This window comes from Coregonus clupeaformis, chromosome 25 (assembly GCF_020615455.1).
Source record: "Coregonus clupeaformis isolate EN_2021a chromosome 25, ASM2061545v1, whole genome shotgun sequence".
In the NCBI taxonomy this organism is placed as follows: Eukaryota; Metazoa; Chordata; class Actinopteri; order Salmoniformes; family Salmonidae; genus Coregonus; species Coregonus clupeaformis.
Genome location: NC_059216.1, coordinates 18360678 through 18376288, shown reverse-complemented (window position 1 = coordinate 18376288; position 15611 = coordinate 18360678).

Sequence of the window (15611 nt, the reverse complement as noted above, 5' to 3'; positions counted from 1 at the left end):
TCTCTCAACCAGCTTCATGAGGTAGTCACCTGGAATGCATTTCAATTAACAGGTGTGCCTTGTTAAAAGTTAATTTGTGGAATTTCTTTCCTCCTTAATGCATTTGAGCCAATCAGTTGTGTTGTGACAAAGTAAGGGGGTATACAGAAGATAGCCCTATTTGGTAAAAGACCAAGTCCATATTATGGCAAGAACAGCTCCCGAGTGGCGCAGCGGTCTAAGGCACTGCATCTCAGTGCTTGAGGCGTCACTACAGACCCCCCTGGTTCGATTCCAGGCTGTATCACAACCGGCCGTGATTGGGAGTCCCATAGGGCGGCGCACAATTGGCCCAGCATCATCCGGGTTTGGCCGGTGTAGGCCGTCATTGTAAATAAGAATTTGTTCTTAACTGACTTGCCTAGTTAAATAAAGGTTAAATAAAATAAATAAATAAAAAATAAGCAAAGAGAAACGACAGTCCATCATTACTTTAAGACATGAAGGTCAGTCAATACGGACAATTTCAAGAACTTTGAACGTTTCTTCAAGTGCAGTCGCAAAAACCATCAAGCGCTATGATGAAACTGGCTCTAATGAGGACCGCCATAGGAATGGAAGACCCAGAGTTACCTCTGCTGCAGAGGATAAGTTAATTAGAGTTACCAGCCTCAGAAATTGCAGCCCAAATAAATGCTTCACAGAGTTCAAGTAACAGACACATCTCAACATCAACTGTTCAGAGGAGACTGCAGCATTGAAGCTCCCCAAGAACACAGTGGCCTCCATCATTCTTAAATGGAAGAAGTTTGGAACCACGAAGACTCTCTTCCTAGAGCTGGCCGCCCGGCCAAACTGAGCAATCGTGGGAGAAGGGCCTTGGTCAGGGAGGTAACCAAGAACCCGATGGTCACTGACAGAGCTCCAGAGTTTCTCTGGGGAGATGGGAGAACCTTCCAGAAGGACAACCAACTCTGCAGCACTCCACCAATCAGGCCTTTATGGTAGATTGGCCAGACGGAAGCCACTCCTCAGTAAAAGCACATGATAGCCCACTTGGAGTTTGCCAAAAGGCACCTAAAGGACTTTATGAGAAACAAGATTCTCTGGTCTGATGAAACCAAGATTGAACTCTTTGGCCTGAATGCCAAGCGTCACATCTGGAGGAAACCTGGCACCATCCCTACGATGAAGCACGGTGGTGGCAGCATCATGCTGTGGGGATGTTTTTCAGTGGCAGGGACTGGGAGACTAGTCAGGATCGAGGGGAAAGATTTAACAGAGAGAAGTACAGAGAGATCCTTGATGAAAACCTGCTCCAGAACGCTCAGGACCTCAGACTGGGGCTAACATTCACCTTCCAACAGGACAACGACCCTAAGCACACAACCAAGACAACGCAGGAGTGGCATCAGGACAAGTCTCTGAATGTCCTTGAGTGGCCCAGCCAGAGCCCTGACTTGAACCAGATCGAACATCTCTGGAGAGACCTGAAAACAGCTGTGCAGCGACACTCCCCATCCAACCTGACAGAACTTGAGGATCTGCAGAGAATAATGGGAGAAACTCCCTAAATACAGGTGTGCCAAGCTTGTAGCGTCATACCCAAGAAGACACAAGGCTGTGATCGCTGCCAAAGGTGCTTCAACAAAGTACTGAGTAAAGGGTCTGAATACTTATGTAATATTTCAACATTTTATTTTTAAACCAGTTTTTGATTTGTCATTATGGGGTGTTGTGTGTAGATTGATGAGGGGGGGGGGGGGGAACTATTTAATTAGGCTTTAACATAACAAAGTGGAAAAAGTCAATGGGTCTGAATACTTTCCGAATGCACTGTATATCATTTTTGGGTGTAGATTACCCTTTCATTTAGGTTTGCACGAGCCTTGCTTTGTTAACAGTGTTTCTATAGCACAAGTGATTGAGTTTTCTAAACCAATCACCACTGGATTGATGCAAATAATCATATCATTCTGCCATGTATGCATAGACTATTTTGTAGTTAACATTTTAATTGAGAAGTTTTTTGTAGAAAGCCTTTTCATCTACCAGAAGACGGTTGTCATTAGCATCATCGCTAACGGCTACATAGTGGCAGACAAACGCGCGCACACAGACGCCATTGCCTCTTCAGAGAGTTAAAAGAAAATACTAATCACTGATGCGTTTTGTCTTTTTCATTTTAGGCCAATTAATTGTTCCAATAAATTCAATACATTTAGTTGATTTCCTACTTAAGTTCAATACGTTTTTGCTTCTAAAGGGAAGATAGTGTTCCCAAAGTGGAGATTTTAAACCATGATGGATGATCCTCCAATTCTGGTTTATCGAACCCCATCACTCGCCATTGTAGAGGGCTGTGTCGGGAATTTTGATTAAAACATGTAGGCTCTAGTTATTAAAACGGAGCCTGAAATGTTTAGTTTTCAGCTCTGAGGCAACACAGTGTTGGCATAACCAATAATAATAATAATAATATGCCAATTAGCAGACGCTTTTATCAAAAGCGACTTAGTCATGTGTGCATACATTTTTTACGTATGGGTGGTCCCGGGGAATCGAACCCACCACCCCTGGCGTTACAAGCGCCACGCTCTACCAATTGAGCTACAGAGGACCTATGACTCTAGATCACAATGGGGTGAGGGGCGTGACCTTGCAAAGTTTGCATGTTAAATCGATTTTTTTAAAGAGCCACCATGTGTCCAATTGGCATGGCGTTACTTGTGAGGGTGTGGCCCCCATGGCCCTTTACCATCAAGCGAGGTTGCACCCTCCTAGGCCTCACTATTTCACGGGAATTTGTATTTCGCCTTACGGAAGAGTAATAATGAACTGGAACAGTTCGCTTCGCTGCTTGAACCCCTAACAGTAGTGATGAAGATAATACATTTGACTCCTTCCTTTCAAGATAACGAAGCACACTTAGAGTAAAAATATTATAAAATAGCTAATCTAAACATGACATTACTATAGCAATACCTTACATGTTACATATTCTTCTCTTTACATTTACATTTTAGTCATTTTAGCAGCTGCTCTTATCCAGAGTGACTTACAGTTAGAGTGCGTACATTATTTTTTTTATTTTTCGTACTGCCCCCCCCCCGTGGGAATCGAACCCACAACCCTGGCGTTGCAAACGCCATGCTCTACCAACTGAGCTACATCCCTGCCGGCCGTTCCCTCCCCTACCCTGGACGACGCTGGGCCGTTCCCTCCCCTACCCTGGACGACGCTGGGCCGTTCCCTCCCCTACCCTGGACGATGCTGGGCTGTTCCCTCCCCTACCCTGGACGACGCTGGGCCGTTTCCTCCCCTACCCTGGACGACGCTGGGCCGTTCCCTCCCCTACCCTGGACGACGCTGGGCCGTTTCCTCCCCTACCCTGGACGACGCTGGGCCGTTCCCTCCCCTACCCTGGGACGACGCTGGGCCGTTCCCTCCCCTACCCTGGACGACGCTGGGCTGTTCCCTCCCCTACCCTGGACGACGCTGGGCCGTTCCCTCCCCTACCCTGGACGACGCTGGGCTGTTCCCTCCCCTACCCTGGACGACGCTGGGCCGTTCCCTCCCCTACCCTGGACGACGCTGGGCCGTTCCCTCCCCTACCCTGGACGACGCTGGGCCGTTCCCTCCCCTACCCTGGACGACGCTGGGCCGTTCCCTCCCCTACCCTGGACGACGCCGCCCCATTAGTACGCCATGTCATTTCTCTAATTGAAGAGAGAGATGTTTCTGCACCCACAGTACCAAGTCACCGTGGCAACTAATCTTCAACACTGCTGTGAAAGAAAGGTGACCCTGAACAGACCATAGACTGTAGCATGCAGAACAGCACACTAGACCAAACCAATCTATAGACCAAATCGACCAAACCAATTTATGGTTGAATGTGCTAGACCAAACCAATCTATAGACCAAATCGACCAAACCAATTTATGGTTGAATGTGCTAGACCAAACTAATCTATAGACTAAACCAGGGCACTCCTGGAGAGCTACCCTTCTGTAGGTTTTCACTCCATCCCCAGTCGTAACTAACCAGGTTCAGCATATCAACTAGCTAATTATTAGAATCAGGTGCACTAGATTATGGTTGGAGTGAAAACCTCCAGGATGGTAGCTCTGCAGGAACAGGGTTGGAGAGTCCTGGACTAGATAGATGTAAACCTACAGGAGGGTATCTCTCCAGGAACAGGGTTGGAGAGCCCTGGACTAGATAGATGTAAACCTACAGGAGGGTATCTCTCCAGGAACAGGGTTGGAGAGCCCTGGACTAGATAGATGTAAACCTACAGGAGGGTATCTCTCCAGGAACAGGGTTGGAGAGCCCTGGACTAGATAGATGTAAACCTACAGGAGGGTATCTCTCCAGGAACAGGGTTGGAGAGCCCTGGACTAGATAGATGTAAACCTACAGGAGGGTATCTCTCCAGGAACAGGGTTGGAGAGCCCTGGACTAGATAGATGTAAACCTACAGGAGGGTATCTCTCCAGGAACAGGGTTGGAGAGCCCTGGACTAGATAGATGTAAACCTACAGGAGGGTATCTCTCCAGGAACAGGGGTTGGAGAGCCCTGGACTAGATAGATGTAAACCTACAGGAGGGTATCTCTCCAGGAACAGGGTTGGAGAGCCCTGGACTAGATAGATGTAAACCTACAGGAGGGTATCTCTCCAGGAACAGGGTTGGAGAGCCCTGGACTAAACAAAAGATGACAAGAAAAAGAGGGTTGAGGTTTTTTTTTAGACCTGTAGATCCACACATTCCTGTGTCACGGTTTGTGAATCTAATGTACTGTATTTATCCACCTTTTATTTTCATATTGAATACAATTTCCGTCTCGATATTGAGTAATATTTCTAAGTATGCCACTAACAGCAGTTTCAGTGTAATTGATGGGAGAGGAATTCCACAGGGTTGATGTAGGCTAGGTCTCTTAGCAAAATAAGACTTCATTCACAGTGACCTAGTAGTGAGCTAAGTAACCATAAAAGGACTAACTTCTTTTGATCAGATTATTATTATTTTATTTATTTATTTAACCTTTATTTAACCAGGTAAGCCAGTTGAGAACAAGTTCTCATTTACAACTGCGACTTGGCCAAGATAAAGCAAAGCAGTGCAATAAAAACAACAACACAGAGTTACATATGGAATAAACAAAACATAAAGTCAAAAATACAACCGATAAGAAAGAAGCCACACGCTCTCAGACAGAAACATGATGTGTCCCAAATGGCTCCCTATGTAGTGTACTGCTATCCCTGTGGGTCCTGGTCAAAAGCAGTTAAATCGAGTACAGGCTTCTGTGAATGAATAAAAAAGACTGAATGGAACTTTTATTAAACAGTTTGGGGAATGGCCTCGTCTCCGAGGGGAAACTGTTGCTGAAAAAACAGCAAGTGAGAGAACAAGGTTAAGTTGACATGTAAATACATCCCAAGATGTACTCCCATTGGTTGAGAGAGAGGAAGGTGAGCCCATAGGTTAAACAGCAAGTGTGAGGAATGTGCATTATTGTGCCGTGCCTATAGGCCACAAGGTAAATAGGTGAATGACTTGCTGCACATGGCTAATAGGAAAGAGGAGGATACATTTGACTGATGATGATTATACTCTACGTTTGGATTCATTCCCACTATTGCCCGTAGAATAGGAAATGGAGTGAATGATGGTATGCTTACTGGATTACCAGCTGTAGCTCAGCATGGTAGAGCACGGCGCCTGTAACGCCAGGGTAGTGGGTTCGATCCCCGGGACCACACATACACAAAAAATTTATGCACGCATGACTGTAAGTCGCTTTGGATAACAACGTCTGCTAAGTGGCATATTATTATTATTCATCAGACAAGCCTTCCTGATCGAACTTTCATAAACTACAAAGGGAAATAGGGTGTCATTTGGGACACATAAACAGATTCCCTAACAGTGGTAGTGTTGTTAGTGTAGCCGGCTGTCTTGGAAACAGATTCCCTAACAGTGGTAGTGTTGTTAGTGTAGCCGGCTGTCTTGGAAACCATGATGCCAAAGAGTTCACAGAGCCACTGTCTGTCATCGTGGCTGGCTGTACTGTCTAGTAGTCAATGTCGTCCTGGCTGGCTGTACTGTCTAGTAGTCAATGTCGTCCTGGCTGGCTGTACTGTCTAGTAGTCAATGTCGTCCTGGCTGGCTGTACTGTCTAGTAGTCAATGTCGTCCTGGCTGGCTGGCTGTACTGTCTAGTAGTGTATGTCATCCTGGCTGGTTGGCTGTACTGTCTAGGAGTGTATGTCATCCTGGCTGGTTGGCTGTACTGTCTAGTAGTCATTGTGGTTGGCTGTACTGTCTACTAGTCTACAGTACCAGTCAAAAGTTTGGACACACCTACTCATTCCAGGGTTTTTCTTTATTTTTACTATTTTCTACATTGTAGAATAATAGTGAAGACATCAAAACTATGAAATAACACATGGAATCATGTAGTAACCAAAAACATGTTAAACAAATTTTAGATTCTTCAAAGTAGCCACCCTTTGCCTTGATGACAGCTTTGCACACTCTTGGCATTCTCTCAACCAGCTTCATGAAGTAGTCACCTGGAATGCATTTCAATTAACAGGTGTGCCTTCTTAAAAGTTAATTTGTGGAATTTATTTCTTTAATGCGTTTGAGCCAACCAGTTGTGTTGTGACAAGGTAGGGGTGGTATACAGAAGATGGCCCTATTTGGTAAAAGACCAAGTCCATATTATGGCAAGAACAGCTCGAATAAGAAAAGAGAAACGACAGTCCATTACTTTAAGACATGAAGGTCAGTCAATTCGGAAACATATCAAGAACTTTGAAAGTTTCTTCAAGTGCAGTCGCAAAAACCATCAAGCGCTATGATGAAACTGGCTCTCATGAGGACCGCCACAGGAAAGGAAGACCCAGAGTTACCTCTGCTGCAGAGGATAAGTTCATTAGAGTTACCAGCCTCAGAAATTGCAGCCCAAATAAATGCTTCAGAGTTCAAGTCACAGACACATCACAACATCAACTGTTCAGAGGAGACTGTGTGAATCAGGCCTTCATAGTCGAATTGCTGCAAAGAAACCACTACTAAAGGACACCAATAGGAAGAAGAGACTATATAATTGTGTTCCAAAGGCGAGCATCAGCAGCTTGTATGCGTGGAGGCCTGGAGATGCTAAATGTGTTTATGTTAATTAACGGTCAATTTACGGTGAGACCGGCAGTCTTTCGCATGACAATAACCGGCTGACAAATTTCATGACTGCCACAACCCTAGTCCTGGGCTCAGCCTGGGACTTAGTTAGTGATGTGAAACCTGAACCTCATTAAAAAAAGAAAAGGCCTAACGCTCGCTCACTAATAAAAACATATGATTTATTTGAGCAATTATTAAAAACTTGACGTTTCGGCATTCATCGGAACAATGACGCAGAGGGACAAGTGACATTCTGAACCTCGCAGACAGAAATAGAATGAATCGAGCTGACACGATTCTGACAATTATATCTTGTTCTATACCTGACATGACCTCATGCATAGATATAGAAACTAGTCTAATCATTCTATTTCTATATCCTCATTGGCCTAGCTTGGACCCAGATCTGTTTGTGCTTCATTAAACTCCTGTAGTCCAATATGGTCCCTTAGGAGCTGGATACAGCACAAACAGATCTGGGACCAGGCTATCATGGGTCTGCCAGACCAGACAGACCTATTGGTGGGTTATCATAGGTTATCACCACAGGTTATCCTGTAGCTCCTCTGTAGCTCAGCCGGTAGAGCACGGCGCTTGTAAAGCCAGGGTAGTGGGTTCGATCCCCGGGACCACCCATACGTAAAAATGTATGCACGCATGACTGTAAGTCGCTTTGGATAAAAGCGTCTGCTAAATGGCATATTATATTATTATCCTGGTCTAAGTGTTGATTCTAGAGCACCTGCTAGTCATTCTATATCTTTGCCTTCCTGGTCATGTGATGATCTGAGGCCAGACTGATCTGTAAAGGGTAATCAAGCTATTTGTGCTACTTCTCTAGTCTCCACTTAGTGCTGCTGGCCACAGCAGTGTGACCTTCCGGCCAAGCGGTCACTGTGGATGTGTCCCAAATGGCACCCTATTCCCTATATAGTGCACTACTTTAGACCAGAGAATGGCACCCTATTCCCTATATAGTGCACTACTTTAGACCAGAGAATGGCACCCTATTCCCTATATAGTGCACTACTTTAGACCAGAGAATGGCACCCTATTCCCTATATAGTGCACTACTTTAGACCAGAGAATGGCACCCTATTTATATATAGTGCACTACTTTAGACCAGAGAATGGCACCCTATTCCCTATATAGTGCACTACTTTAGACCAGAGAATGGCACCCTATTCCCTATATAGTGCACTACTTTTGACCAGAGAATGGCACCTATTCCCTATATAGTGCACTACTTTAGACCAGAGAATGGCTCCCTATGTAGTGCACTACTTTTGACCAGAGCCCTATTTGGAATGCATAATTTATCTACAGGTCCTCCTGTAGCTCAGTTGGTAGAGCGTGGCGCTTGCAACGCCAGGGTTGTGGGTTCAATTTCCACGGGGGGCCAGTATGAAAAATGTATGCACTCACTAACTGTAAGTGGCTCTGGATAAGAGCGTCTGCTAAATGACTAAAATGTACATCTAAATGAAACAGACACCCTTCACTACTCTCTCACTTCCCCTGGCGGCCTTCCCCTGGCGGCCTTCCCAGCAGAATTAGTCAAGTTTTGTTTTTGTGGTTACCAGGATTTTCTTAGAAATTATAATTGGGAAATATTTAGTTTTTGAACAAAGACGAAGTCACATTTAAAGCATAGGGCACTAAGGCCACACACATTCTGCCCTCGTTGTTTTGAGAAGGGAACATAACTCTCGTAAAACTTTATAAAACTATTAAAAACATTGTCATTGTTTTCCCAGTTAGTTTTCCCATACAAGGAAAGATCTCTGCAACTGAAGGTAGGATGGCTGCATTTTGTATTCACTTCAACATGGTTGGAATGCCTTGTGTAGAGGCCAGAGAATGATCACACACACACACACACACACACACACAGACACACACACACACACAGGCTCTTTACACAACCGCTTCAGAGATGAATCTCAATCTCAATCTAAATCTTACTCCTTTTCTTACTACTCTGTTGTCTCGAGGTGTTTTGTATGTTATTGTAGCTTGTTATGTGTTTGTGATCAGTTCAACCTTATCAGGAGCCGTCATCTAGGGTCGACTCGACAGGAAGAAAAGTGGGTCTTCCAGAGACCCATTCATTCACACAATCTGTCCTTTCTCCGCCTCCTCCTCCTCCAGGACAGAAATTACCAGGTATTTATTGGTAATTACATAGGTTGTTACTATGTACATAGAAATAACCTATGTATGTTTCTTTGAGAAATAATAATGAACCCTAGAAGAAATGCTCCTTCCCTGTCTGCAACCCTCCCCTTCCTCTCCCTAGCTGTGAAAAACAGATCAACTGTCTTAACCTTGTGGCAGACTGTAGGCTACACTGTCTTAACCTTGTCTCAGACTGTAGGCTACACTGTCTTAACCTTGTCTCAGACTGTAGGCTACACTGCCTTAACCTTGTCGCAGACTGTAGGCTACACTGTCTTAACCTTGTGGCAGACTGTAGGCTACACTGTCTTAACCTTGTCACAGACTGTAGGCTACACTGTCTTAACCTTGTCACAGACTGTAGGCTACACTGTCTTAACCTTGTGGCAGACTGTAGGCTACACTGTCTTAACCTTGTCTCAGACTGTAGGCTACACTGTCTTAACCTTGTCACAGACTGTAGGCTACACTGTCTTAACCTTGTCTCTGACTGTAGGCTACACTGTCTTAACCTTGTCGCAGACTGTAGGCTACACTGTCTTAACCTTGTCGCAGACTGTAGGCTACACTGCCTTAACCTTGTCTCAGACTGTAGGCTACACTGTCTTAACCTTGTCTCAGACTGTAGGCTACACTGTCTTAACCTTGTCTCAGACTGTAGGCTACACTGTCTTAACCTTGTCGCAGACTGTAGGCTACACTGTCTTAACCTTGTCTCTGACTGTAGGCTACACTGTCTTAACCTTGTCGCAGACTGTAGGCTACACTGTCTTAACCTTGTCGCAGACTGTAGGCTACACTGTCTCAACCTTGTCTCAGACTGTAGGCTACACTGTCTTAACCTTGTCTCAGACTGTAGGCTACACGGTCTTAACCTTGTCTCAGACTGTAGGCTACACTGTCTTAACCTTGTCTCTGACTGTAGGGTACACTGTCTTAACCTTGTCGCAGACTGTAGGCTACACTGTCTCAACCTTGTCTCAGACTGTAGGCTACACTGTCTTAACCTTGTGGCAGACTGTAGGCTACACTGTCTTAACCTTGTCTCAGACTGTAGGCTACACTGTCTTAACCTTGTGGCAGACTGTAGGCTACACTGTCTTAACCTTGTCGCAGACTGTAGGCTACACTGTCTTAACCTTGTCTCAGACTGTAGGCTACACTGTCTTAACCTTGTCTCAGACTGTAGGCTACACTGTCTTAACCTTGTCGCAGACTGTAGGCTACACTGTCTTAACCTTGTCTCTGACTGTAGGCTACACTGTCTTAACCTTGTCTCAGACTGTAGGCTACACTGTCTCAACCTTGTCTCAGACTGTAGGCTACACTGTCTCAACCTTGTCTCAGACTGTAGGCTACACTGTCTTAACCTTGTCTCAGACTGTAGGCTACACTGTCTTAACCTTGTGGCAGACTGTAGGCTACACTGTCTTAACCTTGTCTCAGACTGTAGGCTACACTGTCTTAACCTTGTCGCAGACTGTAGGCTACACTGTCTTAACCTTGTGGCAGACTGTAGGCTACACTGTCTTAACCTTGTCGCAGACTGTAGGCTACACTGTCTTAACCTTGTCTCAGACTGTAGGCTACACTGTCTTAACCTTGTCGCAGACTGTAGGCTACACTGTCTTAACCTTGTCGCAGACTGTAGGCTACACTGTCTTAACCTTGTCTCTGACTGTAGGCTACACTGTCTTAACCTTGTCTCAGACTGTAGGCTACACTGTCTCAACCTTGTCTCAGACTGTAGGCTACACTGTCTTAACCTTGTGGCAGACTGTAGGCTACACTGTCTCAACCTTGTCTCAGACTGTAGGCTACACTGCCTTAACCTTGTCTCAGACTGTAGGCTACACTGTCTTAACCTTGTCTCAGACTGTAGGCTACACTGTCTTAACCTTGTCTCAGACTGTAGGCTACACTGTCTTAACCTTGTCTCAGACTGTAGGCTACACTGCCTTAACCTTGTCACAGACTGTAGGCTACACTGTCTTAACCTTGTCTCAGACTGTAGGCTACACTGTCTTAACCTTGTCACAGACTGTAGGCTACACTGCCTTAACCTTGTCACAGACTGTAGGCTACACTGTCTTAACCTTGTCTCAGACTGTAGGCTACACTGTCTCAACCTTGTCTCAGACTGTAGGCTACACTGTCTTAACCTTGTCTCAGACTGTAGGCTACACTGCCTTAACCTTGTCACAGACTGTAGGCTACACTGTCTTAACCTTGTCTCAGACTGTAGGCTACACTGTCTCAACCTTGTCTCAGACTGTAGGCTACACTGTCTTAACCTTGTCACAGACTGTAGGCTACACTGTCTTAACCTTGTCTCAGACTGTAGGCTACACTGTCTTAACCTTGTCTTAACCTTGTCACAGACTGTAGGCTACACTGTCTTAACCTTGTCTTAACCTTGTCACAGACTGTAGGCTACACTGTCTTAACCTTGTCTCAGACTGTAGGCTACACTGTCTTAACCTTGTCTCTGACTGTAGGCTACACTGTCTTAACCTTGTCTCTGACTGTAGGCTACACTGTCTTAACAACTGTAGGCTACACTGTCTTAACCTTGTCTCAGACTGTAGGCTACACTGTCTCAACCTTGTCTCAGACTGTAGGCTACACTGTCTTAACCTTGTCTCAGACTGTAGGCTACACTGTCTTAACATTGTCTTAACCTTGTCACAGACTGTAGGCTACACTGTCTTAACATTGTCTTAACCTTGTCACAGACTGTAGGCTACACTGTCTTAACCTTGTCTCTGACTGTAGGCTACACTGTCTTAACCTTGTCTCTGACTGTAGGCTACACTGTCTTAACCTTGTCTCTGACTGTAGGCTACACTGTCTTAACCTTGTCTCTGACTGTAGGCTACACTGTCTTAACCTTGTCTTAACCTTGTCACAGACTGTAGGCTACACTGTCTTAACCTTGTCTCTGACTGTAGGCTACACTGTCTTAACCTTGTCTCTGACTGTAGGCTACACTGTCTTTTCATTGTTTTGTTGAGGTTCTCTCCTGTCTTGGTCTGCACAGTAGTAACTCACATCCTGCTGCCTCTTTAAACACAGACCATTCAGTGAGTTGGCAGTCTGCTCTTAATCTGTGACATCACTTTCCCAAACATTCACCCGCTTGGAAGTTTGTCCATATATGGAAGAGCGCTCCAGTGTCATGTAGCTATGAAATATTTGAGACCGACCAGGGCTACCCAGTGTAGGCTATGCAGTTTAGATTTCCCTGAGAGCAGGGCAGGGAGTTGAGCGAGGGAGAGGAGCGAGGCCTCCATGCAGCGAAGAGTTTCAGTATGTGGTTTTACCTTACAAGGTAGATAGACTGTGCCATGGAACCCGCCCGGTGGCACAGTACGTCAAATCAAACGCCCTCTACCGTGAAATGCTTGCTTACGAGCCCTTCCCAATGATGCAGTTTAAAAAATAAATAAAATAGTAACACAAATAATTAAATAAAATACACAAGAATGGAGCTACATACACTATATATACAACAGTATGTGGACACCCCTTCAAATTAGTGGATTCGGCTATTGTAGCCACACCCGTTGCTGACAGGTGCATACAATCGAGCACACAGCCATGCAATCTCCATAGACAAACATTGGCAGTAGAATGGCCTTACTGAAGAGCTCAGTGACTTGGTGTGGTGTAAAGCTCGCCGCCATTGGACTCTGGAGCAGTGGAAACGTGTTCTCTGGAGTGATGAATCACGCTTCACCATCTGGCAGTTCGACGGATGAATCTGGGTTTGGCGGATGCCAGGAGAACGCTACCTGCCCGAATGCATAGTGCCAACTGTAAAGTTTGGTGGAGGAGGAATAATGGTCTGGGGCTGTTTTTTATGGTTCAGGCTAGGCCCCTTAGTTCCAGTGAAGGGAAATCTTAACGCTACAGCATACAATGACATTCTAGACAATTCTGTGCTCCCAACTTTGTGGCAGAAGTTTAGGGAAGGCGCTTTCCTGTTTCAACAAGACAATGCCCCCCGTGCACAAAGCAAGGTCCATACAGAAATGGTTTGTCGAGATTGGTGTGGAAGAACTTGACTGGCCTGCACAGAGCCCTGACCTCAACCCCATCGAACAACCCCATGGAACGCCGACTGCGAGCCAGGCCTAATTGCCCAACATCAGTGCCCGACCTCACTAATGCACTGTATAATCCACGATCAGCTGCTTGGTCTTACTGACGCTGAAGGAGAGGTTGTTGTCCCGGCACCACACTGCTAAGTCTCTAACCTCCTCCTTGTAGGCTGACTCATCACCATTGGTGATCAGGCCTACCACTGTTGTGTCGTCAGCAAACTTAATGATGGTGACAGAGTTGTGCATGGCTACGCAGTCGTTAGCGTGAACAGGGAGTACAGGAGGGGGCTAAGCACACACCCCTGTGGGGCCCCCGTGTTGAGGGTCAGCGTGGCGGAGGTGTTGTTGCCTACCCTCACCATTTGGGGCCGGCCTGTCAGGAAGTCCAGGATCCAGTTGCAGAGGGAGGGGTTCATTCCCAGGGTCCCTAGCTTGGTGATGAGCTTTGAGGGGACTATGGTGTTGAACGCTGAGCTGTAGTCTATGAACAGCATTCTAAAATATTAACAGCAACCAGGTTTCCAACCTTTTTATGCAAGTAAAGTAGATGTCTGATAAAAAAAAAGAAGTAATGACAGGCCTGATGGAAACAGCATATTTGTCTGTAAACTTTCCAAATGTAGACAAGGTGGGATCTTTTTGTGTCTGTAAAGTTAATTATGCCAGAAATGGTGGAAATGCTTTTTATGTGCAAATATTGATATAATAACCATCATATCTAAGTAAAGTTTGAGTCATGTGATGTCATGTTGTGCGGTCCTCCCGCTATGACTCGCGAAAGCATGCAGTTCGTTAGGCTACAGATTAAATACATATTGTGGTGAATGTGCACGGTGATTAGTTTGATGCTCCTTTCCAATAAATATCGAGGGTCTTGTTCTGGTGACATGATGATCAATGCTTGGCTGCCATTTTGACAAATAAAACTGATCTCGCTCTTTTTGTCCATAATAATCTCGTCATGTAGACTATACCCGGACTGTATCTGGGAGCTGTTGGCTAGAGCCCAGGTGCCAATATCAGAGTGGGCACAATGGCTACACAACACAAACATTATTTGTGACAAAAACAATCAGCAAAGGTGAAAATAAGGTGGAAACTTATTTAACTCATATTTTTTTATTTGGTACGTTGGGAATTTAATCACAGAAGTTGTTTTTATGTGCACTATGTCATCACACATATCCTTTTATTAAACAAGTCAATTTGATGGAAAAACATCTCTGGTGGGAAAATGCGCAAATTGGTTTTTATGCAGATTTTAGAATATTCGCATAAAAATCTGTCACCAATTGGATGGAAACCTAGCTACTAAAATACTCATTGGAATTGTCCTGAAATTGCTTCAGCCATTTGGAGTGCGTAAAAACATGGGGAATTGTTGGCTTGTTTATTTCCACTTAATGAACAATTAAACATGTTACAGACTCCATGTCTGGCACATAAAGGTTATTATTTAGCCATCAGTATTAAATAAGTCATTGTAGGCTTTAACCTCAGTCATTGCTGCTCCATGGACATCTATCAACAAGTTGCCTAGATCAATTCCCTAATGTTTTTGTCACTCATATTACATTAGACATGCCAAAATGTATAGAATCGGGATGTTCCTGAATGCTGGGGGGGGTTTGGGAACCCCTGCCTAGATGGCGCGTGTTTGTCTGTCTGTCAACAAGTTGCCTGTCCGTCTGTCAACAAGTTGCCTGTCCGTCTATCTTTCTGATAGACGACGGGAAGGATGGGTGTGGTCTCCTCTTCCAGGTGGAATATAGCCTCCAGCTACCGGTAGGTTACTGCTAGGGGGATGTGCGCTTTTGGCGTAGGTATACACAGTAGACTGAAAGGGTAAATTACCGTAATACGGGTGGTACAATTTGTGCGCTTTACTTACTTAGGTCTAAATTTGCATTGTTTTGAATGACATGAAACACTGACACATTAGGATGTATCCCAATCAAAGTATCCGGCAACCTATGCTAATACAGTCCACATAACCCACATTAAAAGTCTCTGCACTGACTGCTGCTACAGCCAATTATGTTGGACTTGTTGATGGTGGGCGGGCCATATAACTCCCTTGTATCCAATCACGTTGTAGTTTGCCAAGGACCTGCCTACTTACCCGCTTTAGATGGGTGGGTGAAAAAA